General features: G+C 53.5%; 1 protein-coding gene across 2 annotated transcripts in view; it reads right to left on the bottom strand.

Annotated features, from left to right (window-relative positions):
- Window positions 1-26,571, bottom strand: part of ADARB2 (adenosine deaminase RNA specific B2 (inactive)) — a 420,157-nt gene that overhangs the window by 352,571 nt on the left and 41,015 nt on the right. The gene's annotated exons all lie outside the window — the stretch shown is intronic.

The raw sequence follows: 26,571 nt of genomic DNA on the forward strand, positions 1-26,571 counted from the left end.
GTTTCGGGGGTCACTGCCGCGACCAGAAGGGAGGCGTCGGGAGAGGCCAGAGAAAAGGGCACAGTTGGTAAGAAACAAGACGCTGTAAGACAAAGGGCTTAGAAACTCCCTCTTCCCAAAGCAATGAGTTCCCTGGCTTGTTGCTTTGTTGTGTTTTTGGGCAGAGGTGCCCGCGGAGCTCGGGGTCCCTGTCTGACGCCCGCATCCCCCACGCCGCTCGCGGCACAGAGCGCCCACCGGCAGGGTAAGGAAGAGGTCGTCCAGTTCTGCACCTCTAGGTGGCAAATTTCTTCAGATCTAGACTTTCGAAAAATATGAAAGGAGTGAGATGTTATTAATCAAAGCTCAACGGTATTTCTCAGCTTCAATAAGCTGTTTCTGGTCGTGCTTCAGACTTTAATTAACGGTTTCCTCATTGCACAAGGAAGAGCGCCTCAGCCCTGGAGACGGCAAGGGAAGCTCTCGGAATCTGAAAACCCGTGTTCCTCCGTGTTTAAAATTCCTTTCCTCTTTTGGCGCCTCGATAAGAGTAACTCCCCCTGTTCATCTTATTGACAAGTTTCAAATAATTTCTTCTCTCCTCGTCCTTAGCTTCCGACAGGTCACGGAGACTGGACACTGTGACCGTCATTCCAAAACTACGGCTGCCGGGGCAGACGTCCCGGATCCAGCCCAAGGTGACAGACGCGTCCTTTACCGGAAGCAGTTACCAAGTGACACATGTCAGAAGGCTTCCCAGGGCTTGAGCACGGTGTCTCCTGTGCTGCGGAATTCCAGACGCAGAGAGACTCTGTCAGGAAAAGTGCCTTGGTTTAGAGGACGTCCTGGAAACACAGAGAAGTCCCTGGAAGCCCTGAGATGCCATCTGTGTGTGTGTGTGCATGTGTGTGTGCGCTCTCTGCCTGTCTGTCTCTGTCTCCCTCTCTGGCTCTCTATCTCTGGCTCTCTCTCTGGCTCTGGCTCTCTCTTTGGCTCTCTTCCTCTCTCTCTGGCTCTCTCTGGCTCTCCCCCTCTCTCTCTCCCTCTCCCTCTCGCTCTCCCTCTCTGTCTCTGGCTTTGTCTCTGGCTCTCTCTGACTCTATCTCTGGGTCTCCCCCTCTCTGTCTCTCTCCCTCTCCCTCTCTGTCTCTGTCTCTTTCTGGCTCTGTCTCTCTATCTCGGCTCTATCTCTGGCTCTTTCTCTCTGTCTCTGCCTCTATCTATCTCTCTCTCTGGCTCTCCCCCTCTCTGTCTCTCTCCATCTCCCTCTCCCTCCCTCTCCCTCTCTTGCTCTCTGCGCCTCCGCTGGCTCCCTGCGGCCCACTCTGGTGACAAGGGTCTGGGAGCCACCTGGCCCCCGAAGCTCTGCACAGGCCGCAGCCGCGAACCTGCCTGACGTCTGTGACGGAGGTCCCTCGCGTCGGTGCAGTGACGGGAACGCGTTCGCGTCGGGCCCTGGGAGCCTCGTCTCCTGCACTGTTTCACCATTTCAGGTTCAGCTGGTGTCGTTCGTGCCGTTATCTCGTGGAATCACCGAATTCCCTCTTCTCTGTCTGAACTGCCACGGCGCTAGCCAAGTGGGGAGAAGAGGGTCCTCGGAGCTTGATTTTCTTCCCAGACGCCATGGTTCTGTTCAATTGAATTCACTCAAGTTGTGGTTAACATAAACACCACAGACAGTAGGACATGTCAAATTAGCAGCTTTGCGAATCTCCTGTTAATTGTCAGCCTAATTAAAAAATTGCTAATTATAATGTTTATAACTTCAAATAACTGCTCAGCTATAAAGTACGGCCTGTCAGGTGTAAACAGGGGACTGGAGGGAAAAAAATCAATCGACATCTGTTAATTTATCAGCGGCACAACACCAAATTGAAAAATGGATCGCCTATTGTACCGTAAATCTGCGTTGCGATAAAGAGACCAATTCATCGAACACCTGCTTAATAAATGATAATGGCCGTCTTCACCAGCCCGCCCCCGGGCGTCTCTGCTGATAAATCCCCATCCCGCCTGGAACTGCACACAGAGCAGATCTCCAGGAGGCAGAGCCCTGAGACCGGGTCCCCTGTTCACCAGGCAGTCGGCCCCGCAACTTGACTGAAGAAAATCATGTTAACACTCGGTGCTGTGCAAAATTAAGAATAGAAGAACCTAAAACACACACAGACATGCGCATCCAGGTGGGAAGAGTTGGGGGGATCTCTTCCCTGAAAGAACCCTGCAGCTCTGGGGCCCCCACAGCTCACTCCCTTTCGTCCCAGTTCCCGGAGCATCGCTACCTGCCCGACGCCGTGGACCAGGAGGCAGGAACAGCCAACACCAGACTCCAAGATCTGTGTGCTTCCGTCTCCCCCTTTCTGGCCCTTTGTAGATGTGCCCACAGGCCTCCGCACAGCACTGCCCCCCCTGCCAGGTTACGCGGCCACACTCTGCTCCCTGACCCTCCCAGGTGCGTTGTCTCTGCCAGGGTCCTGATGACTTCCCAGGGTGGGGGTCTCCCACCTTACCCGCCCTCTTCCCCGTGCCGCACCCCGACCCTCACCGTCACCCACACAGGCCCCTTCTCCCTCCCATGATGCACACCAAGTTTCCTGACCTCCCTGGAAGAAAATCCCAGGTGGATGTTCACCAATGCTTCAGCAAGTGCAGGGATGTTGTCTACTCCTGACTCAGCAGACGTTTACCGAGAGTTTACTCCGTGTGGGGATTGGCAAAGGTGACCAGTGTCCTGCCCTCAGCCCGCTGGTGGATTAAATCTGGGAGGAGGTGGTCAGCTGTGTCCTCCTTGAGTAGCAAAGACCTAGAAAGTCTTTCCTGGCCTCGCGTGGTCGGCGAACGGGGGCCTGGTCGGGGCCCAGACACAGGGTTGGGGTGTCTCATGATCATGTTTTCACTGCATTTCCTGGACCCGTCCTTTGGACCCAACCTTCAGAGGAGGGGGTGTGCCAGTGGCCAAGGGCAAGGCCCCCGTGCCTCCCAGTATCTGCACTTGGGGCTTGAACTTGGGGGCTGAGTTCACGGTCAGCCCCTCCTTTCTTCAGTCCTGCACACCGGTCCTGCTAGGTCATGTCACTGGGTCACAGTGGGGCACTGTCTGCTGGTCTGCACCCCGAGCTGGAGGAGGGGACCTCCGTGTCCCTGCCCTACCAGGCCCTCATCCCACCTCCCCCATCAGCGGGGAGAATGAGTGAGGGCGACCGTTCTCCTTTTCTTCCTCCCTTTGTGGATGCCTCAGCACCTGTCCCTACACAGCAGGTGCGGGGAAGCTCTGAGGGGCCCGGGGCCCAGCCAGGAGAGGTGCAGCCTCTCGGACGAGCCTGCGGGGCCCCCTCACACAGCAGGCATCCAAACAGAGGGAGGCTCATTCGCAGAGAGCGACATTCAGTGAGCAGACACCCACCAGCTGTGGTGTGCTCGTGTCCTTCCGGAACATCTATCGGGTAGCATCCCAATCACTCCAGTCTACAGGTCAGACATGCTGGGTGTTTACGTCCCTAAATCTCCTGAGTGGAAAGGCAGGGACATTTGGGTTCTTGTCTCCATTTCCACCAAGCCACGTGGCTTCGGGGGGAGGGACTAAGAGAAGGGGGAGGATGCTCTGGTTTGTCACCACTCGTGTGTGGTGAGAAGAATAGCCGCCCAAATGTGTCCACACTCTGGTCCCTGAAACCCGAAGGTGTCACCTTATGTGGCCAGAGGGGCTTTGCAGATGGGACTAAGGTGACCGAGTCTGAAAGGGGAGGTGCCCGGATTATCCGGTGGGCCCGACCTAATCGCCCTCAGAGCCAGGCAAAGACCTTTCTCTCACTCGAGTCAGAGACGCAGGGGGTTCCAGGCACGGAGGACTGCTGCAGGGGCCACGGAGGTCGCGGGAAGGAATCCATTCCACTGCCCCCAGGAGCAAAGACTGGTCCCCTCGTGTGGGGCTCAGCCCTGCAGCCTGGAGGAACCAGATCCAAAGACTGGAATGAGCTGGGTGGGGGGCAAGCTGGCTGGCTGGCTGGCCCAGTCATGTCCATGGACTGTGGGGCTATAAATGGCTTGTTTAAGGTGCTAAGTGGGTGACGATCTTTCTGCCGCAGCAGAAGCTAGAACACATCCATTTCTTGCCCAGGAAGCCGCGAGCTCTGGGTGGCAGCTCCTCACGGTGCCCTGGGCTCTGTGCTCAACGGCAGCCCCCTGAAATCCATTGCTTCCAGATGGTCAAAGAAGGAAGAAGGGCCCAGGCCCAGGTCCCACCCAGGAGCAGCCTCATGGCCACACTGGGACACCAGGGCGGAAGCCAGTCCCGGCTGCACGGCCACCCGGGGGGCAGAAAGCCCGCTCGGCAGGAGATAGGCATCACTCAGCGGACACCTGACCCTCTCCCAGATGGAGGCGTCCTGGATGTCTACTCGGGGACATTTGCACACGTAAAGACCGTGCACATGAGCAAGAGTTGCTGACCCAGTGGGACGGAGCAGCCCATGCTGGGCAAGGGCACAGTCAGCATCTATGGTGGACACGTACCTGGGGCAAAGCCAAGCTTAGATTCATGCACAACACATGGGATTGGTTGCCATGTTCTGTGTAAGTATTGGACAAAATCAGTTAATAAACTCTCATAGTGTGTAATTAAAGTGTTCAATGGACCATTTTTTAGGGCAGTTCTGGGTTTACAGAGAAAGTGGGCAGAACGTACAGACGCTTCCATATGCTCTGTGTCCCCTCGCGCATCTTGCCAGTGTGACGATACAGGAAACAATACGGATGCATCATTATTAACTAAATTTACACTTGGGTTCATTGCTGGTGTTGTCCAGGTCTAAGGGGTTTGGATGAAAACATATCTGCCGCGTGAGCCTCATCCAGAGTACTTTCCAGCCCTAAAAGTCCTCTGTGCTCCCCCTGTTCATCCCCTCCCCCAGCCCTGGCGACCACTGGCCCACCAGTTGTGCCTTTTCCGGCGTGTCATAGAGCTGGAATGGAATCACATGGTATGGAACCTCCTCAAATAGGCTTCCTTCACTCGATAATATGCATTTAAGTTTCCGCCATGTCTTTCTGTGGTGTGATAGCTCATTTCTTCTCATCACAGAACAATGGTCCTCTGTCTGGATGGACCAAGTTTATTCGTCCTCCCCCTGCTGAGGGATGTCCTGCTTGTCTCCGAGCTCTGGCGGTTATGAGTAACGCTGCTGCCAACATCCGTGTGCCCGTTTTGCGGTGGACACACGTTTTCAACTTTTTGGGTAAATACAAAGGGCTGTGATTGCCGGATCGAGTGGTAAGCGTGGGCTTGGCCTTGTGAGAAACCCCCAAGCTGTCCTCCACCATGGCTGGGCCATCCCCCGTTCCCAGCAGCCAGCACTGAGAGGTCCTCCTGCCGTCCTTCCAAGACCTGCACAAAGCTGATCCCTATTAAGCCGTCTCAGGTGTCAGAGAACATCATCTTACCAATGACACTCGTCCCCTACTGGGCACGTGCCAGGTGCGAGGTGTTTGATAGTATTGCCTCCCTTAGTGATCTTGGTGGACAACCGCATGCGCTCTGTTACCTAACTTTACAACAATCACAACCAGGAAAGACAGGAAGTCGAAATTCCAATCCAACTGACTCTGGGGCCCACGTCCCCCCGGGTGGCCTCTCTGTGCCACATCAGCATCACTCCCGTCTGACATGGCATCTGGAGCTCTTTCAGGGGCAGCTCTGTGCCCAGCTGAGCTGTGTGGGCCTCACTGCTCAGAATGAGACCAGAGAAGAAACAGAGACAAGGGAAATGAAGAAAATAGATCATTCTTGGGAGGCCACAAAGCCAAAACAAAACAAAACAACAAAAGCCCAAAACCCAATCACAGAATACGAGGTTTATCATGTGTTCACCTTGACCAGGTGGGCAGAGGCCTGTGTCTTGTCATCAAAAGTGCATGAGATGCCAGAACGTCTCAGACCAAGGGCCCCTCATCTCCCAGGGACGCAGTGGAATCATAATTACAAAAAGAAAAGCTTAGGTCATTGCTAACTTCTGATTTGAACATCTTTAATTTCGGTCATTTCCCCTGGCTCCTTTGCTCATTGCCCTAGATCTTTCTTTAATATTTAAAACTCTGCATAACAGTTCATATTAAACCTTTGCCAGTGTTTTCAGATGATTCAAAAAGCACACGGGGCAGGGTCGTGTGCAGACGACGCACTTGGTCACACGGTTCAGGGAAGCCCCCTAAGCCTTGGATGTGAGGTGTTCACACAGGGTCTGGGGAACGTATGTTTGCGTAGAGTCCGGAGCCGACCTCAGAGGTTACCTCGTCTAACACACTGATTTCAAGCAAGCTGCCCAAAGTTCAGAGGCGGAGTAGCTTGGCTGGCCCCTCGCCTGGAGTGCCAGTGGGTCAATGGCTGCACCTGCCCCCTGCCAGGGGACCATGGACGGTGAAGAAAGTGCCAGAAGCTATGAGGTAGCACAGGGGACTCAAACCCCTCTGTCCCGAGGGAATCCATCGCAGAGAAATGTGGAGTGAGTGTCTGGCTGGGGTGGAAGGGAGGGGCTCTGGGAAGCTCCCCAGAGAGCAGACTCTTCTAAGGGGCTCTGCTTCCCTGAGAGAGGGCCCCAGCAGCAGCAGTGAGGCTCCTGGGGGCTCCTTCAATTTGCAGAACCTCAGGCTCACCCCAGGCAGACCTCCCTGCCCAGAACTCGGGCGAGCGAGGGGGTGGAGAGCATCTCAGGTCAGAGCACAGCACAGGTGACATCACGGGCCTGGAATCCACAGCCACCCACCGGGGACTCCCAGGAAGAGGGACACACCGAGGTCCGAGATGGAGGTTGCAGGGTGAGGATTTCCCAGGGAATGAGACCCCTAGATGCACGGGCCCTGAAGCAGCTCAGCCTCAGCACACAGCAGTGATGACTTAGGTCCCAGAAGCCATGGGCAGAGGTGGGGACACAGGCTTACTGTATCAGGAAGGGACATGGCGAGTTAGGACAGGGCAGGACGGCGGGGAAGGGGGAGGAGCCGGACAAGGAGGTGGGATGGCCACCTGCCCCGCATGTGATCCGCGGGGGGGCCTTCCCTGCAGCAGCCTGCACAGCTGGCACTCTCGTGGCTCCAGCCCACCCTGCATCAGAAGCTCAGGGGCAGAGTCTACCGGCAGCCTGGCCTCCGGGGCCTGGCCCCAGGAGGAGCTCGGGGCCTGGCAGGTTGTCGCCTGGGACGTGGTTGGAAGACTGTTCCCTCATCAGCATTTCCCAATTTCTTCTTCCCGTTTCCAGAAGAGCCCCATTTCCAAGGACCCCCACACCTCCCGGTTCCGTCTTCCGGGGGGTTCCGTGATCTGCCCCACCTCTGGTGCCATGTCCTTCTCAGTCAAAGGACGCCTTCAGCCCGAAGGACAACTTCAAAAGTAGTGTCAGAAGCGGCCTCGTCAATAACTCAGTTCTGAAACGTTTATTCCAAATCTGGTCTTTAGCTCACTGCTTTGTTGTGTTTTGCAAAGGCCCCTGAGCCCGGGGGGGGTGTCTGATTCACGGGGAGGCGTAGTGCACCATCCAGCCTCCACTGTGTTGAACTAATGTTTTCAAGAGTCTGGGACTGTGGACTCTGAAATGACCCTGTCGTAATCTATTAAAAATACAGGTGTTTTTTCTTCGTTATTGTTATTATAGAATTAACGTCTGTATTAGCAGTTGAGTTCAGGAAATGGTTTTGCATGAGTGGTAGATACGTTTGTGTGAGAAATTATTTGCCTAGATTGTCCCAAACAGAATTTCATCTGAAATCATAGATTTCACGATCTTGTCTCATTGGAAAGTTCAAGATAATAAATCAAACATCAAGTTAAATGTCACATGATAATTAGTCAGGTACTGTGAGCTTAGACCTAAGATCCCTCTGACTCTCCCTCTCTCTCTCTTTTCTTTAGGTAATCGGGATGGAAGCACATGTTTTACGAGGGTCGTAAAACATGGGAACGTTTCATTTAGCTATTTTTAAAGGACGATACAGACATTCAAATTTGGTATGTTTAAGCTGAATGCATATATCAGACAGTGTAAGTAACACTGCACACCCAATTACGAATGGGGTTCTTTGTAAACATCTTTGCTAATAAAAACATTTTCATTTTGTAGATAATACCAGAGATAGTCCCAGGAAAATAAATCATGCATTTATAAACAGCAATTGCTCAAAAGAAGCAAACTAAGCAATTTCCCCATTTCCTCTCCACTGGAACCGAGCGATCCCTGTTTCCACAGCTGAATATTCAAAGGGTTGTTTACCATAATTGGGAGACACTTGACAGTTAAAGTAGCCCACATTTAGCAGGCTTCAAAATAGGCCCTAAATTATTTGTTGCAAGCCCTTTGCATAAATAAGCAAGAGTGCTGTTCAATTGTCCCACAAAGCTACAAATTAGAGGCATTTCGGGGTTATCCTGAGTGGTTTCTGAACGCGATGATAAAATTCTGATTTTTTTTTTTTTTTTTTTTTGTATCCGTCTGCTTCTTGAGCTGCAAGGGTATTCTCTCTCCAGTTCAGTAACCTTTCAGGAAAACAGTCCTGGAGCAGAAAACTGGAAGCCCCCCGGAGGGACCGGCCCTCCCCGTGTGGCCCTGAGGGCGGCGTGCTGGCCTGACACGTGAGGTCGGTCCTCCCCCGAGAGGAGGGCTCTGCCCTGGCCAGGCTTTGCTTCTGGTTTGACTGAGAGTCCTGCTGAGCTGTGTGCAGAGAAGCCCCACCTGGCCGTGACCGCCAGCCAGGCCGCTCTGCGCTGAGCCTGGGCGCCTACTCAGCTCCTCCGGGGAATTTTCCGTGGCTCCCACCCCGCTGTCCTGTCTCCCCTCCGTGCGGTAGTCTCGGTGAGGTCTTCTTTGCCGGCTCTCCTGGCCAGGCGGGACTTTTCTCTCACACAGCTCTGGCTTGCTGCAATTCAGCTGTGAGGATGACAGAGCTTATCCCCAAATGTGAAGGTCACAATAAACTTGGCACAGTTTAGACCCTCGCTTGTGCTGTTAGTTCAGTGGAAAGCCCCTCAGATGCGTATCTGGAGACAACGTACCCGTGTTTTAGGGTGACATCCAAAAGCTTGGATTCGTGGTATCCAAGCTCAAATACACTCACAGCCGTGGGTTATAGAGGCAGCAGAATGTCCGTGGGGCACCCTCACAGTGGGGAGAGCACCCATCCGTCGGCACACGGCTCGGGGAAGGCCAGGGTAGGATCTCAGAGACTGAAGAACCATCTGGGCTGTAGAACTGGGAGGCGATCGTGTCTACAGGTTTCAAGAGGTGAGATTCGCGTCCATCTGAAAGCCAGTTTTTCCTGAGGAGTCCCCGTCTCGTAGGACAGATTGATTTCTCTCTCTGACGTTTTTTCATGCGTGCAATAGGCATTTCAGTCCCTTAGACAGATTTTCAGATTTTTAAAATCTGACAATCTCCCGCATTTTGCTGCCTAACAAGGGAGACTGGACACAGCCGGACATCTCTGGTATGTTCAGGAGACACGTCTCTGAGAGCTCCTGACAGCAAAGGTCTCACCACGTGGGACCCAGTTGGTGGGACTGCTCCCGTGTCGTGGCCCTGGGAAGGCCAGGGGAACGGCCACTTGATTTTTATCCAGGCGGGGTCAGTCACGCCTGCTTACCCTCGCTGGCTCCCTGACGCGCAGCCAGTGGAGGAACGGGGAAGGGGGCAGGTGCTTTCTAGTCCCGGGCTTTGCGGCAGGCCGAGATCTATCCTGCTGAGCCCGAGGAGGGAGTAGGAGGAAACGGTGGACGTGTTTCCTGTGAGGTGGCCGGATTGTCCCAGATGGTGACGGGTGACATTGGTCCCAGATGGTGGCGGGGACACAGATTCTAAGCAGGAAATGAAGGTCCCTGTTGGCTGTCGTAGGGGACCTCCCTCACCCGCCCGTCGTCCCTCGCGTGTGGGAAGCCCACACGTTGTGCAGACACACACACAGACCGAAGGAGCACGCGGATGTCTGGTAGTATCCAGCCCCAGGGCTCAGCGCCTGGACACGTCTCCGGTTCGGGGCAAGGAAGGTGTGGCCGCGGCGACGTTCAGCCCTTCGGATGCGGCCCAGTTGGGAGACCAACCCAGTACCTGCCAACCGTTCGTCCTCCTCTGTTGGCCCCACATGTGTGGCCGTGATTGTTATATTGGGTGCATCGCTGTGGGTCAAGAAGTTCACATTTGGGAGGTTTTGTGTGGCTGGTGACGTATCTGGATCTCTTCTACAGCGCGTGGAGTTGTACAGGCAGCACCTGGAACGAAGGTCTTCGGTGGGGGTCGGGGGGGTGCTGAATCCAGCCATACGTGGATTTCGCTTGGGCCACATTATTGTTAAAAATTTTAAATTATTTGTCGGTTTGAAAACTAGGAAGTTTTGCATTAAGATTGGGGTTATCGGTCTCCCCTGAAAGAGCAGAAGGTGTGTGCCCTGGGGTCCCGGGTGCCCTCCCCCGTCGACTGCTCTGGGCCTGTCCCGCTTGGCTCACGTCTGGGGCCCACCTGGAAGCCCGCAGCAAGTTCAAGGCCTCCCATCGTGGCCGAGGCCTCGGGCTTCATAAATGCCCCCCGGGTCCTATGTACAGAGCTGGGGTCAGACTGCAGGTGTCCTGAATCACCCAGAGGGTTTCGCTTCTTGACATGTGTCCAGGTGATTAGGCAAGGGTTGTGGCAAAAAGTCCCACACAGCGGTTTTCAGACAACGGGAAACTCAGATGTCGGGGAGGGGCAGGAGCCGTGGAATGCGGGAGCCGCAGATAAATGTGAATCACATTTACTGCACGTCTACTGAATGAGTCGGCTACACAGCTCAGCCTTCTTCTCATTTTGATGTTTAAATGAAATTCCAGATTCTTTATATGGAAGGAAAACGAAGGGTCAAACGCGGGTCATTTCATCTTTCTGCCGTGCATCCACTTCTCCAATATGATTTTCCAGGCCCCACGGCCCCTTTAGTTTCTCCTCTTGCGGGGTGCTGAGCCTGGTCTGGGGGTGCCGAGGACCCTGGGAAGGCCCTGCTGGCGGCCCCCTCCACACTCACGCTGTCCTGTGTCAGACTCCCGCAAGCCCGCGGTCTGTCTCTCGTGACTGAGGCCTCTCGAGAGAGGCTTCAGTGCTGGGGCCCCCCGAGAGGGTGCATTCTTGTTGGTGAAACTGTGGCACTGGGCAGAGCCAGCCTGGATGGGGCAGAGGCTGAGTTTGTTAGAGAACTGAGAATATTTGGAAGGAGTTGCCCTTCGTACTGGTCTGGGCCTTCTGATCACATGCACCGCAAGGCTTAGGGGTTTGTACCAGACGCAATAATGGCCCAAGTGGAACAGAGCCAGCCCGCCCCATCTGGGGGGCGTACGCATGCCCTTCTCTGGACCTCCCTGTCCCCTTGGTCACCACCATCAGCATGCACTGTCAGATCGTATTCTCAGGCACTCACATCCCTCCCTAGACCGCCCCATATGAACCAGGCCCAGTATCTGAACCCCAGGGGTTACCCAGTAGATCTGTGTCACTAGACTGAATGCCCATCTGCCCAAGTATTAACGTTATCTTGCACTAAAGAACCAAAACCTGCCAGATATGAAGAGTTCAAGGCAGTGCCTATGTGCTACGGTGCGTATCCTGGCCCAGTCATTCTCGGGAAGTGATTACAGGCGAGTGTGATCATTTCCTCGGGACTTTCCTTGCCCCGTTTGTAGGATAAAGTCAACGGCAGTGTCTGTTTTTAGGGCTTTCGTGTGGATTGAGTTAGTATTTGTAAACCACTTAGAATATGTGTTAAGTGTACGATGTGAAGGCAGACAACGTGTTAATAATCTGAATACGGTTCGGGGGCGGGGGGGAGACTTCCCAGCCGCTGCCGTTGGAAGGAGCAGAGCGTGAGGCGTGAGGGGAGAGGGAAGGCATTTAGGAACGACCTGTTGGCCGGCTGCCCAGAAACGAGGTCTTATGTGTGAGTGCTTTTCATAACGTTTTCTCTTTCCCTACTTCAGAACAAACGATTCTTTGAAAGACCCATTTTTTTTAAACCCTCCATGTTAGAAAATTGCCGAGGGCGATGGCCCCAGGCAGCTTCAAATGAGTGCGTGCTAACTTTCTCCCGCGAGAACGACTTTTATGCTGAATTTCAGTGACTCGGCTACATTCACTGGCACTGGTGGCGTTTGGCTTTGTGAATTCGCTTGGTTGGCGTTTTGAAAGGTTTTAGTGGCGTTCCGCTTTTCAGCAGGTGACGCTTGTCATAATATGGATTTGACCAATACGGAGCTGGCTTGCAGTACGAAGTCTGAGCCAAAAGTTGGTACAACCTCATGTGGAATTGTGACGTTTGGGATTTGATGAACTGCACGGGGAGCGCTAGCCTGAACCCTGCGGTTATTTGTGGCGTGCCCTTTGTCCGCGTGTCAGTTGGAAAGGTTAAGGAGCGCCTGTGGGTTTTGATTTCTAGCCTCTGGGTCATTCCGTGATACATGTGCTCGACGCGACCCTAAGCTCAGTCCGCTCCCTGACCAGCCACAAGTGGAGAAAGGAGGGAAGCGTAGCCGCAGGACGTCCGCTACTTGAAAACAAACGGGGGACATTTGAAATCCTTCCAATCAAAAAGTCTCTCTGAACCTTCTTCCGCCATCTGTACAGTGGCTTCAGAAGCACAGGGCTGGGTTTGGGATTCAGGGCGCGTGGACCAATTCTCACTCGGAACCTCCCGATCTAGAAGCGGTCACGGCACTTGGAGGCAGCGTCCTCATCTGAACCAACGGGCATGGCAGTGATACCACTTCTGGAGGACCCCCTGCGAGCAGTACCACAGCACAGCGTGCGCTCGGTAGGCGCTCACTGAGCGGGAAAGGACCATGGGCTCTGGCCGCCTGGGGCGTCTGTCCTGGAGAAAGTAGGTGTCCCAGGCTGCAGACAGCTGGACTCCGCTTTGAGTGGCAGCTCGGGGAGTGGATCCGACAGTTCTGAGTCCTAAACGTGGAACCAAATGCACATTCTTGGGAGCCTAGCGACTGGCCCCATCGGATGAGGACGTGCACCAGGGGATGTGTGCACACACAGCTCCCTTCGGCAGAACGCTGCACGTCTGCCTGGGTTTCTGACTCTCGAATCACGGCCTGGTGGGCAGGTGCGTCTGGGCTACAGGATGCGGGGACACGAATGCCATTCGGAGGCCCGAGAGAGGTGTCATACTGAATGCACCAGGCACACGTCACTGGGGAGGAATTAAGGAGTCACTGAAACCCTGCTCGTGACACAGAGGCCGGGGCATCCCTTCAGGGCCCGAACGGAACCTCTTCTGTGCTGGGCTCACGGACCGTAGGCTCTAACCCCCCTGGGCTGCTGTGCCCACGGTCAAGGCTTCCTTGGATGAGCTCCAGCATGTGACCACTGACTTTTATAGACTTAGGTGTTTTTGTTGAAAGCTCATGAAAATTTTACGGTGAGATCATATGGTGATCTTGAAAGCATCATATGGTGCTTTCAAGCACACACTGACACAACATTCAAAGAAAAATAGCTCATATGTTTTAATAATGTATCTCAGAATTACATATGACCATATTAGCTGGTAAACGGTCTGTGGGTTCTCCTTCCTCTTTCTACTCCAACTGTTTGGGAGTTTAGGGAGAAGGAACCAGAAGTTCTTAGGAGCATTTCAGGGATTATTTTTAAAACTCTCAGGACCCTGCTTTCTCTGACATCCTTGGTCCTTATTCCAACTTATTATTATTATGTTTCAGATGAAAAGAGTATTTGCTAAATGAAACAATGGCCACAGAGGCTGGGGAGAGGTCAGGACCAGTCACAGGCCATCAGGAGGACTGGGGCACACCCCTTTCTTCTTGAACCTTTTTTCTTCCCCTTTCCCGAGTGAGAGCTCCTGTGCCCTGTTCTGGAAACGCACCCAGGGCCGGGCAGATGCACCTTGCACTTGGCCACTGGGGGCAGGGGAAAGAGGACTGGACGTGGGGGAGGCGTCATCGCCAGTGGGTCACCACCCACGGCCAGGGACCCCGCCGTGCTGCCCGAGTGCGGGGTTCTGCTCCCCAAGGCCGCCTCGACGCCCCTGAGCACAGCACACCCAAGACTCAAGTCTGGTAAACGGAGGTTTTAACAGGAACGGACGGACCTGTGAGCTCTTTCCAAAAGATGCCCTCGACGCCCCTTCATTCTGTCTCTCTCCGGAAAAGGCAAAACGTGTCTCAACGCGTTTATTTCTGATTTCTATTGACAGGACAAAAACACAGAGGGGCGCCCGTTCGGGGTCAGAAGCGTGCCCGTCGGGGTTCAGAGCAGAGTCCCCGCTGTGCTTCTTCAGGCTCACTGTTCCGGTTTGTCCCAGAGCCTGTCTCACGAGGTTAGGATGAGTGATGTTTGTCATGTTATGTTATGTATGTTATGTTAGAGAGAGCACGAGCCCAAGCAGTGTAGTGGCAGAGAGAGACAGAACGGGTTGGGGAGGGGCACAGAGAGAGAGAGAGGATCCCAAGCAGACTCCACGGTCAGTGCAGAGCCCAACGTGGGGCTCGATCTCAGCACCCTGGGATCACGACCTGAGCGGAGATCCAGAGTCCGCCTTTCAACGGACTGAGCCCCCCAGGCACCCCTGTTCTGATTTCTTCACGTGAGTTTGTTGTTCGGGTCTTTGGAGTAACGTTGCAGGTGTGACCGCTCAGTGCTTGAGCGACACGGGGTTTTTAGGATTGAAACACTGAAATGGGAGCACAGAGGCCCGACCTGTTTCCTCGGTGACAGGATGCGCTGGAAGGAGCGATGATGGGTGGGTTTCTTTCGGGCTCCCGTAGCAGGGGAGACCGAGGCAGCGGGGGGCCTGCAGGTGGAGGTGCTCAGGGGGCAGCACAGATGGGGCCCCCCCACCAGCAGCACTGGGCGGGTCTCCAGCCGCCAATCCCCGGTTCGCAGCACCAAGGCGGTGGCTGAGCCCAGGCCCCAGTGGGGTTCGTTCCCACCTTTTGAGAACCTCAGCCAGACCCGCGCGGTCCTGGCAGATGGCCCCCAGCCTCCTGAATCACCATCACGTCCCCCCACCACCTGCCTCCCACCGCAGACCTGTCCCCCCAGCCAGACCCTGCTGCCAGGCCCCCCTCGGCCTCTCCAGGGTCCCAGCTCCGTGCGCTCTGTATTTCTATTTATTCTTTGTAAACAACACAGACACGACGGCATGTAAGCACCAAGCGGTTCTGAGCACAGGGGCTCCTGCCTCCACTAAACGTGCCTAGGGTGGCCGGGAAAGCTGGGGGGCTGCTGGAGGGGGCGGACAGGGTCAGCACCCAGGAGCGCAGGGCGTGTTGTGGTGGGGGGCCCTGCCCGAGGCCAGAGTCCCAGCCCTGGAGAGGGCCCCGTCCCCTCCGTCCGCCCTCTGCTGGGAGCCGCACAGGTACTCTCGTCTGTGGGAGCCCCAGGGGTGGGGGTGGGGTGGGGTCAGCGGTCCGCAGCCACCTTCGAACCCAGAGCGAGACACTGACCTTGGGTGGTCTGCCCACCGGAGCCCCTCTTGGCAGGTTCAGGGACTTGGTGGGAGGGGCTCGTCCCCTCTCTCCCGTGGGGACATCCAGCTGTAACACCGCCCACCCCTCGCATCATGGCTGCTTCCATATCTGAACCTTCCTCTTCTCCACTGACGTCTCTCCAGGTGGCTTGCTCCCTGCATGTCCCTCCCTGCCTGGGCCATCCAGATCTGCTGTGTGCCCCTGCTCTCCTCGGCCAGTGCCCCCAGAGCTGGCCCCATCACTGCCCCCCAGGGCTGTCCCCAGAGCCGGCCCCGGGAGCTGTTCCCAGTGCTGCCTCCTTCACTGGCCCCCATCACTGTCCCCCCAGAGCTGCCCCCCAGAGCCTCCCTACTGAGCTGAGGTCAGTGGCACCCACACAGCAAGGGGGGACAGTTTTCTGTGTGTCTGGCTGCTACATGCCCCCTGAATGTGGACACGGGTCGTTCCCCCACAGCCCCAAACAGTCACGATTTGGGGCAGCTCTAAGACTGGGGGGGCGCACTCCCTGTGCCACACTTCTGGGGAGGCAGCTTCCACAACAAATATGGGACACTGGCCCTTTCATTTCTGCAGAGAGAACTCAGGCCACCGGAAGATGAAAGGCAGAGGGGACGGTCCTTGTCACTTATCCTTAGAGGCAGGGCGGCCCGCGTCCCAGGTTGCCCGGGACAGTCCCAGTTTACGCCTATTGTCCCCGTGTCAGTATTAATAGCGCCTTCTTTCACTTTGAAGAGTGCCCTGGTTTGGATGATAAACCATGTGAGCTCCCTGTTTGGAGGAGGCCTGTGGCGCGAGCACTGCAGCACGGGTCCTTCTTTCCCTCGGCCCTGTAGCCGCCATACAGTCCTTTCCAGGCAGAGCTAATCAGAGCTGCGTGTGTGTAGAACGGCTGACGAGAGACTGACTCTGGTGCTATTATTTTGGCTGGAAATCTGTGCCGAGCGAACGGCTGACTGCCGTCCAGGTGACAGGACATCGCTCAGCGCAGCTCCCGGACCCTTAAACTCTCATTTCGTGTGACCTGGTTAATTGAGGCATTTTTATGTTAATGCCTCACCACGGCCACCGAGGGGAAGGCTTCTGTGGCAATACTGAGATCACTCTCCACCCCTGCCACTCTTAAGTCCAGACTTTAGAGCCAGATTGTTCGAGCTTGCATTCGGCGTGGAAGCCATGGTTCAATTACCTGTTATCTAACGGGCTCTGCACCATGCAAACCCCAGACACCTGCCACGTGGACGACCGCGTGCATCTGTGTTTCCTGAGTCACAGGAGCTACCGGCCTTATTTTCTGCTTGACGCTTCCCCCTTCTCCCCTTGTGAATGCTCCAAGGTAGGAATGTCCCCCTGCACCTGAGCCAGCTGAAGGCAGGTGCACTGGCCAGCAAGGCACCCAGCAACCTTGCCAGACACAGTCCAGATGCTGAAGCCAGACCTCCAGATGTTCCACACTGTTGCACCCTCTCTGTTTTCTTTTTTAAAAGTTTGTTTATTTATTTGGGGGGGGGGTAATGCATGCATGTGCATGAGCAGGAGAGGGGCAGAGAGAGAGAGGGAGACAGAGAATCCCAAGCAGGCTCCACACTGTCAGTGCAAAGCTCAACGTGGGGCTCGGACTCAGGAACCGTGAGATCATGACCTGAGCCGAAATCAAGAGTCAGACGCTTAACCGACTGAGCCCCCCCAGGCGCCCAGCCCCTCCTCGGTTTTCTTAAAGCTCATATCTATGCTTTCTTTCTTGTGCAAAATCCACAATCCAGACAAACTGGTTGGTGGTCTGGTCATTTCTGGGACCTGCTTCTCCACATTCCACTCCCGACTCTGCTGTCTTCCGATGGTGTTTACACCCTTCATCTTCCCATCTCCAGACCTGCCCATCGACATCCCGTGCACACAGAGGGACCAGCCCGGCTGTCTCCGGTCCCTGGACCTGGCCGGACGCGACAGATCACTGTGTCTGCGTGCACTTTCAAGAGCAGGGAGGCAGCCTACTGTCATCTCCCAGCAGCGGACGCATAAAGACTCCCCATAAAGACGCACTGAGTGAGGGCAGAGGGGGGCGAAGCTTACTGCCCTTCAGGGGAAGGTCCGTCTCCGTCTGTGACCTCCTCCCACAGCCCCTGGTGACTCCGCATCAGCGTCCACTAGGGGCACGTCAGGAGAAAGCAGTTCTCTGCCAGAAGGGGCAGTTCTGGGCCAGACCAGGCATCAGGGTGAGATCTCAGGATTTGGGAACATAGGTTGAAAATAAAAACTCTTGTGTTCCATGAACTCTGCGAGTGGGGATTGTATCTCACTGATCATATAGTAATCCTTTCCTTTCCCCCGGAAGAACACAGTGTTCCCACGCATCTATCTGGTGAAGCCCGAGTGTCTGAGATGCCAGGGTTTGGAATCCCGCTGGGGTCACGACGTAAAGATGCCACAGGGGCATGGAGGAACCTCAGGCCTCGGGGCGTCGTGAGAAAACTGCAACGGCCCCATCTCGCAAATAAAGTGCAAGCTTCCGAACAGCTTGACTTACATAAATAAATCAGCTGCTTTGTGTTGCTGAGGGAGGAAACGTTTACAATGGTTTTTGCGTCCAGGTCACGTTGGCCAGAATGGACTTCTCTCCAATCTGTTTTCTCCAGGCCAGAGCACGTGCCATGTGACTTCTCGTGTTCCTTTTCCCGGCAACTTGCATGAGAAAATTCCCAAAGAAATAACACGTGGCCATCACTAATGCCTTCCCCTCTGCTACAGGAAGTCTGGAACTTAAGGACTAAGAGTAACACAGCTAAAAAAAGAAAAGAAAAAAAAAAAAAGCCCTAAACCAGGAATTAGGACACACAGATTCCAGCCCTCAGTCTGCAATAAATTATCTGTGGCTTTGGGCAAATTGTTTGGCCTCAGGGTCATCGTAACCACCCCAGAAAATGAGGTGATGGAATCACACCATCCTGTGATTCTCCAGAGAGGAGACGCTCCCTGGGGCCCCACACCGCCGACAGCCACCCAACCCGTCCTCAGTGGGGGCGGAGCATATTTATGTCATGTGCAGAGTACCCTCCCGGCCCCCAAATCCCAAGTGAAAGACAACAAAGCAGACAGGCCATTCAGGGTCAGAGGCGCCACACCGGGCACGTAGGAGTCTGTCCAGAGGGCAGATCCCAGGTTAAGTGTCCCCACCGCAACACAGCATGGTAAAGTTCAGGGAGAAAAGATGGACAGATGTGAGGACGGTGCTGCAGAGACTGAGCTGTGGGTTAGCTGTGGGCCTGGTTTCCCTGCAGTGCTTTCTGGGAGCTGCTGAGCAACAACCAGAATCTGCCAAACGGGCGAGAAATGAAGGAAGCAGCTTGGAGAGCAGTTCGTGTCTTAAGGAGAAATACATTCACAGACAGCATCATCTGAAGGTCTGGCTTAGAAACCAACCGGTCACACAAGCAGACGGAAACGATCCCACAACAAAACACCGAAAAGCACCACCCAGCGTTAGGCAGTTATTTTGCTTTAGCCCCTAGGCTGCTCACTGTCCCCCCGGGTGCCCTGGTGCTCAGCGAGGTCGGCCACATGTCTGCATGCCGACCTCGTCTCCAAGTCCAGGCCGTTCCAGATGTGCTCCTTAGGGCTCACAACGTGCTGTGAGCGCTCACGGCCGCCTCGGCACGTGGGGGGACGCATATCCCTTTAACACGGTCCACCAAGGACATCTCCCAGGGGATGGGGTGAGAACACTGGACATGATATTCAAAGGGCATGTATTTACTAAACCAGAGGAACATTCGGGTCAGTGGGTCATGATGACATTTTGATGCTGAGGCTCTCTCTGTGCTCATCTTCAGAGCAAGGGTCACAGAAGGGGTGTGCTGTGCTGGCCAGCAGCTGGGACAACTCTTCAATGTGGAGGTCCACCATTTAGGGGCACAAAAGGGAAAGACTATGGAATTGGATTTAAGAAGCATATTGTTGTCCAACGTTGCAATTAATTATAGGTTTATTTGAGTGGAAACGTATAATGGACACTATATACATAGTTTCGTAAGTTTTCATAACCGTCTTACGGGGTATCCATCATTCCTCGTTCAAAGATGAGGACTGGACATTGTACGAGGTCCCATAACTGGAAATGGGTGGCATGAGAACTCCTACGGAGGCACGTCTGACCCCAAATGCCATTCACCTTCCAATTTTGATACATGCCTCTCTTGGTTCTAAATCAAACTTATTTCTGAGAACATTAACGTTGTGTCTTACATAGATCCCCAACCGACCAAGCCGCTGACTTTTGGTTTGTGATTCTAGAAGGAGGGAGAGGGAGAGGAAAAGAAGGGAGCCATGAGTTGACCCACATTAACGACCCACATAACTTGTCTCCCAGAAAGGAGCAGGAACAATCCTTCACCTAGATTCGGTGAGCCCTCCCCCACCAGAGGGCCACTGCAGATGAGCGTCAGGGAGAGGTAGGCACCCGGGGTGTGCTCCCCCACGAGGCCACGGAGCCGACCCGCTGAGAAGCAGAAGTGGGATCGGCTTCGTCACAGGGCCGCTTGTGTCTTTGGGCTCGGGACAGGCCAGGGGGACATACTCCATGTTTAACGTCATCAGTACCTTAGCATGGGTTCAACACAGATCATGGCAACACGTCTTACTGGCTTAGGTGCACACAACCATCATGTTTTGAAATGGAAGAGGATAGAGAGAAAAAGACATCCTCAGAAACCGTGGTGTGGAGACAATAGCTCTGTTTGGACGAGCAGGAGACGCAGGCAAGACGACAAATGACTCTGGAAGATGGGGAAACGTTGCGAGGCAGGCGGCGGCTGATGGCTTCTGCAGACAGTGCTTCCTCGAGGCCAGGAGACTCTGAGCTGGCCTGTTCTTTCTTCTTTCAATGTTCATTTATTTTTTTCTTGGTGAGAGAGACTGAGTGAGTGCGTGTGCATGTGAGTGGAGGAGGGGCAGAGAGAGAGGGAGACACAGAATCAGAAGCAGGCTTCAGGCTCTGAGCCATCAGCACAGAGCCCGATGCGGGGCTCGAACCCACAAACCGCGAGATCATCACCTGAGCCGAAGTCAGATGCTCAACCAACTGAGCCACCCAGGCGCCCCTATATCAATCTTTTAAAAATTATTTGTTTCATGCTAAGAAAGATCTGTGCCGCTACAAGCTTATAAAACACTAATCTACATTGTTTTCTATATCTTTCATGATTTTATTTCTTTGCACTTAATTTCCCTCCACTTTAATTTTTTTCTTTTAAGGTTTATTCATTTCTCAGAGACAGAGACGGAGCGTGAGCGGGGGAAGGGCAGAGAGAGAGGGAGACACCGAATCCGAAGCAGGCTCCAGGCTCTGAGCTGTCAGCACAGAGCCTGATGCGGGGCTCAAACCCACGAACCGGGAGATCCTGACCTGAGCCGAAGTCGGATGCTCAACCGACAGAGCCACCCACGTGCCCCTTAGGTGCTCAACTGACTGAGCCACCCAGGTGCCCCCGTTTTCTAGTTTCTTTTTTTTTTTAATTTTTTAAATGTTTTTATTTATTTTTGTGACAGAGAGAGACAGAGCATGAGCAGGGGAGGGGCAGAAAGAGTGGGAGACACAGAATCCGAAGCAGGCTCCAGGCTCCCAGCTGCCAGCACAGAGGCTGACACGGGGCTCGAACCCACGGACCACGAGATCATGACCTGAGCCCAAGAGTCAGACGCTCAACTGACTGAGCCCCCAGGGGCCCCTTGAAAAGCCTTTCTAGGGAGGAGTCAGGTTGGTGAGAAGCACCTCTGTCTGTGCACCAAAGCCCTAGACCTTCAGGTGGGAGCCTGTGGGACCCATGGGACCCTCTTAAAAGGGAACAAGTACATTTCCAGACTCTAAACAGCACAACTTAATGAATTTAAATATGAGAAGTAAATCTCTGATTCTCTGCAGCCCAGACACTGAGTCCTCTATGCATTCCATGGTCTGGAGTCAAAAACACTGTCCTGTTGAAATCTATGACAGAAAAATAGGCTTCTTTCTGAGGGATATATATAAATATTTTTTTTTTTTTTTGAGAAGACAGTGAAAAACTAAAGACATGTTTCTCAGCTACTAAAAGATTAAAAAAAAAAAAGTCCAGAACTTCTAAGAAACCCTAAAAATATTTTCTGGAACTCAAAGAAGCAGTAAATGCAAAGCGTTTGTCATAAGATTCAAAAAGCTGAATTTTGTACTGAAAAAATGTCTGTACATATGTATGTACGTATCCCTCTCAATGGAAACGTGAGTGGAATATAACTGTGGCCCGGGGACACTTTCCCTAAGACATTTCGGTTTCAGACATCACCAGAAATAAGCCTGAGAACATCAGTTTCAGACAGAAAGCTCTAGATTTCCCTTTTCTCTTGTTCCTTCACCGGAGGTTTACTTATCTGTGTGCTTTTTCACCACGCCTGTGCCGAACATTCTGGGTTGCATTATACACTCTGAGCGGCGGTGCTGACCCCGGACTCAAGGAAAGTGTTCAGACCCGAGCCCGCTTCCCTGTGAGCACACGCAGTGCCGGACGTGAGGCCTCCTGGGCCAGAAGGCGCTCACGGGATGAATTACGCGCGACGCGCGTGGACTGAAGAGATCCTAGGACAAGGTACTGTATTTGTCTTCGACTCCTTAATCCTTGAGAAAATTCAGAATGCTCTCTGGAACGCATTTCAATAAATTCTAATATCCTTATACAACTGCACCCGATACACGACTCAAAGCACTTGTTACATATTTGCTTTCTATTTTAGAAAGTGGGCTAACCTCGTCACCTCTGTGTGCAGCAGAAATTGAACAGAGAGAGGGAGGAAGATTCTGCAGTGTTTTAAACTATAAATACCCGCACCTCTTCAGAACAGGCGCACATCTGGGGAGCCCCGCACAGGCTCCTGGCAGCTGCAGCAAGGTCCCCGATGGGCACCACGGCACAGAGTGTGGATGCCTCCGGGCGCCCTTGAAGCCTGGCTGGTGGCAGGTGGGACGGGGGCCCCCGGGGCCGGTGGGGAGGGGCCGGCAGGGGCCTGGCCCGCCTCTGAGTGGCACCCGCCCAGTGACACCCAGCCCCGGGCCCCCTCGAGGCTGCTCAACCTTCACAGAATTACCTCTCTGAAGCTTTTTTCCGTTTTAATCAGATCAGGCCAGAAAGAAAAAACACTGGAAGTGAAATGAACCTTGGTATTTGAGGGCTATTAGACTTTGCTCCTGTCTCGTAGAATCGTGTTCACGAAGACCGGAACAGAAACCGACCGGAAGCTGGTTAGTCGGGCCGAGTGCTTTTACTGGCGGGCTCGAGCTGCGGCCGGGGCATCGATCCGCCCGCGGGGCCGTTCCTGTGGGCCGTGCGGGTAGTTGAGTGAAATAAATGGCTTGGTTATAAACTGGTTGGAATTAATCAATTGAGTCGACAAAGGGAGATGGTGTGCCGGGAAGTGAGCACCAAATACGTTTAAAGTAATCATAGTTTGAGAGATACAGCTGCTGCGAGGTTTCGCAATCATGGAATTGATGAGCAGTTAATTTGCGTGAAACTAGAAAAAGGTCTAATGGCACCGAGGTGATAAGAGACCCAGGCTGCAGGGCGCCGAGGGCTCCATCAATCTTGTGTGAACGGCTGGGTGTCGGGCATGCGGCTGGGGACACACAGGACCTGGGGTGGGGTGGCCCCGGCCGTCATCAGCACCTGCGCCTGGCTCCGTGGGTTGTCCCGAGATGCACACCTCACGCTGACAATTCAGCTGTGCCCACGCTAAGGCCGCGGGGTCCCACGCTAAGGTCGCGGGGTCCCAGACCGTTACCCAGAGGGCACAGTCACTGCGATAATGACCACTGAGTATTGCTACAGTGTTAACGTCTGTACCCAAAACCCCAAACAATAAATACATTGGACCTTGACATTTGAACATTCCAGCTGGTTAATCGTGATCAAGGTCTGAAATGAAGACGTGCTTATCATTTGTCACGTATGTTTCTGTCCTACCGCCTGCTCTCTGTGCATTGAACACACCCAAGCCCCAGGGTCTGATTCCCTGCCGCCTCCCAGCCCCGTCACCTCGGTGCCAGGCTCTGGGCTCCGGAGCGAAGCCTCCCTTCTCCCGCATCTGTTTGTAAAGGAAGAGTGTCCTGAAATACAGAGTGGCCTAGGAAGCCATCTGCATATTCTTGTCACAGCTCTTGGGTTGGACGGAGACCAGTGAGCAAAATCGATTATATCACAGAGCTCACCTAAGAGGAAAGCTGCTGAACGTAGTAATCAACACAAAATAAAGAACAACAAACCGTCATATTAGTAAAGCTGCTAAAATTCTCAGGTTTAAACTTGGACTCTCTAGGGCACTCGGGTGGCTCAGTCGGTTAAGTGTCTACTTTGTCTCAGGTCATGATCTCAGGGTCCGTGGGTCCAAGTTCCATGTCAGGCTCTGTGCTGACAGCTCAGAGCCTGGAAACTACTTTGGATTCTGTGTCTCCCTCTCTCTCTCTGCCCCTCCCCCGCTCACACTCTGTCTCTCTCTCTCTCTCTCTCTCTCTCAAAAATAAATAATCATTAAAAAAATTAAAAAATTAAAAAAATAAACTTTGGCACTATAAAAACACCTCACCCTTCACCTTGATTGATCTCGTAGGACAGATTTCATACAATATGTTTGTAATAATAATTATAGCGTGCATTGAATTATTTAAACAATAATAGAATTCTCTTTGTAAGAGGACATGTTTGTGTCAAGGATGTTCCCACAGAGCTTGAAGACGGGGGTTCGCGGCTGGACTCTGGGTGATGGAGAGCGGCCACGGACCGTCAGGAATTGTGACGGGACACCTGGGTCAGAGAGGCGGTGCCGTTTGCCTGCACAGTTTCCAGATGAATGACGTCTGAGCACGAAAATGTTAAAGTTACTAGTGCATGTAAAGTGACAGTTCTAAATAGAACAGTTTAAATGTTTGTGTGTCACATATGTCATTTAGATTCACAGCCTACTTTTAAAAAGGCTCCCAGCAGCTGGCACTTTGTTTATCGTATCATGATTCTCTTCAAGCACATGGGAGAAGAACGTCTCAAAGACAGAATCCTTTTAAACAAAACAGCGTGACTTGCTGTCGCTACCACGAAAACCCCAAGACACCAGGCTGTCTGACTGTGTGGCCGGGAGGCTGGGACGCAGGGGCAGCTCCGAATCGCAGACCGGCCTGCCCTGCCCCTCCCGACAGGGTGCCCTGGGCTCTCCCTTACAAGCCCCCAGGGGCTGCAGCGTGGGCCCCTGGGGGCCACCCTTGGCGGCCTCGCCTACTGCCCCCTCCACCCTTCCAACACTCACTTCAGGTGGAGTCTGGCTCCCAGCTCCTGGACTCTGGCGTGGGCAGCACAGGGCTGAACGCCGCCCTCCAGCCCGAGCCTTCCTCTGGGCAGCCCGTGGACGCTGAGCTCCTGCTCCAGGGCTGCGTCTTTCCGGGAAGAGCGTGTGCCTCCTGGGACACAGCGCGCACCATGGGCTTAGAAAAGACCACAGTGGAGCGAGAGCAGCAGACCCCTCTGGAGCCTCCACACCTGTCTTCCTTCTCCCTAAACCGCCTCATGTCAGTCCTGCTTCCTTAGTCTACCCACCACCCCCCCAACCAAAGAACTGGGCTTAGAAATAAAAGGTAATTTATTATTTATTTATTTATTTATTTATTTATTAAAAAAGTTTTTTTTTTTAACGTTTATTTTTGAGAGAGAGAGAGGGAGAGAGACAGAGCATGAGCAGGGGAGGGGCAGAGAGAGAGGGAGACACAGAATCCAAAGCAGGCTCCAGGCTCCGAGCTGTCAGCACAGAGCCTGACGTGGGGCTCGAACCCACGAACCGTGAGATCATGACCTGAGCCGAAGTCGGACGCTCAACAGACTGAGCCCCCCACGCGCCCCTAGACATAAAAGGTAATTTAATTTGCTGGTTCAGTCTGAGAGGGAAATTGTGGCACAGATTAGCACTGACCCTCACTCAACCTTGTTGCATTGGCCACGAGCCCTTCCCGACATTATGTTACAGAAGCTTTTGTGAGCTTCTGTATATTTCTACTCATTACCAAAGTTGAGGGATGGAGAATTCCTTAAAAATATTTTAAAGTCAAAAAGTGTGATAACTTGCGCACAAAGAATATATAAAGAACACATATGTGGAAAGTCAGGCACCTTGTGTCCCCAGTACTCCTCGCCCTGGAAACAATGTCGACAGCATTGAGTCCCTTCCCCGGAGGACTTTATGACACAGGGTCATCTGGACTCCCAGGACACACGGGGCACGTGGACTGGGTGCCCGTAATTCCTGTGACCACCTCCTCCTGGCCGGCATCCAGTGTTGGCGCCCACAAGCAAAGCGGCAGTAAACACCCTCACGCAGACCCTCGTTTCTTGCCCGCGCGCCTGTGTGCACAGATACAAGCTCACGTAGGTTAACATGCAACTACTGGGTCACAGGTTAACATGGATTTTGAACGTGGGTGCAGTTAAGTCAACCACCGAGCTACATTCACAACATAGGGTAGGCGGGGACACCTGGGGGGCTCAGTGGGTCAAGCATCTGACTTCGGCTCAGGTCATGATCTCCCGGTTCATGACTTTGAGCCCCACATTGGGCTCTGTGCTGACAGCTCGGGGCCTAGAGCTGCTTCGGATTCTGTGTCTCCCCCTCTCTCTGCCCCTCCCCCGCTCACTCTTCATCTCTCTCTCTCAAAAATAAACATTAAAAAATTATAAAAAAACAATAGGGTAGGTGTCTCTTTTCCTACTTCTCTAAAGTGTTTTTTGAAAAACCCCAATGGGAAACCCCACCATTAAAGAAACAATGGTTTTAGAAAGAAAGAAGGTTCCCTGGCGAAGCCTGCTTACCTAAGGCGGATACCAAACCCATGGTGGGTATGAGGAAAACAGAACATCGCGTGCTAATGTACTGGTTATTTTGGGACAAAGGCGCTACGGAAAAGCCAAATGAAGGGAGAGATTAATTTCCACAGAGAATTCCCGAATTCATGGCTAACGCCACAGGGCTGTGTTGCAGCTCTCAGGAACATGAGCGATGTTGAAGTTTAACTAATGATAGTTCCCTGCGAAAGAAACAGTAGC

Source organism: Panthera onca, chromosome B4 (assembly GCF_046562875.1).
Source record: "Panthera onca isolate mPanOnc1 chromosome B4, mPanOnc1 haplotype 2, whole genome shotgun sequence".
Classification (NCBI taxonomy): Eukaryota; Metazoa; Chordata; class Mammalia; order Carnivora; family Felidae; genus Panthera; species Panthera onca.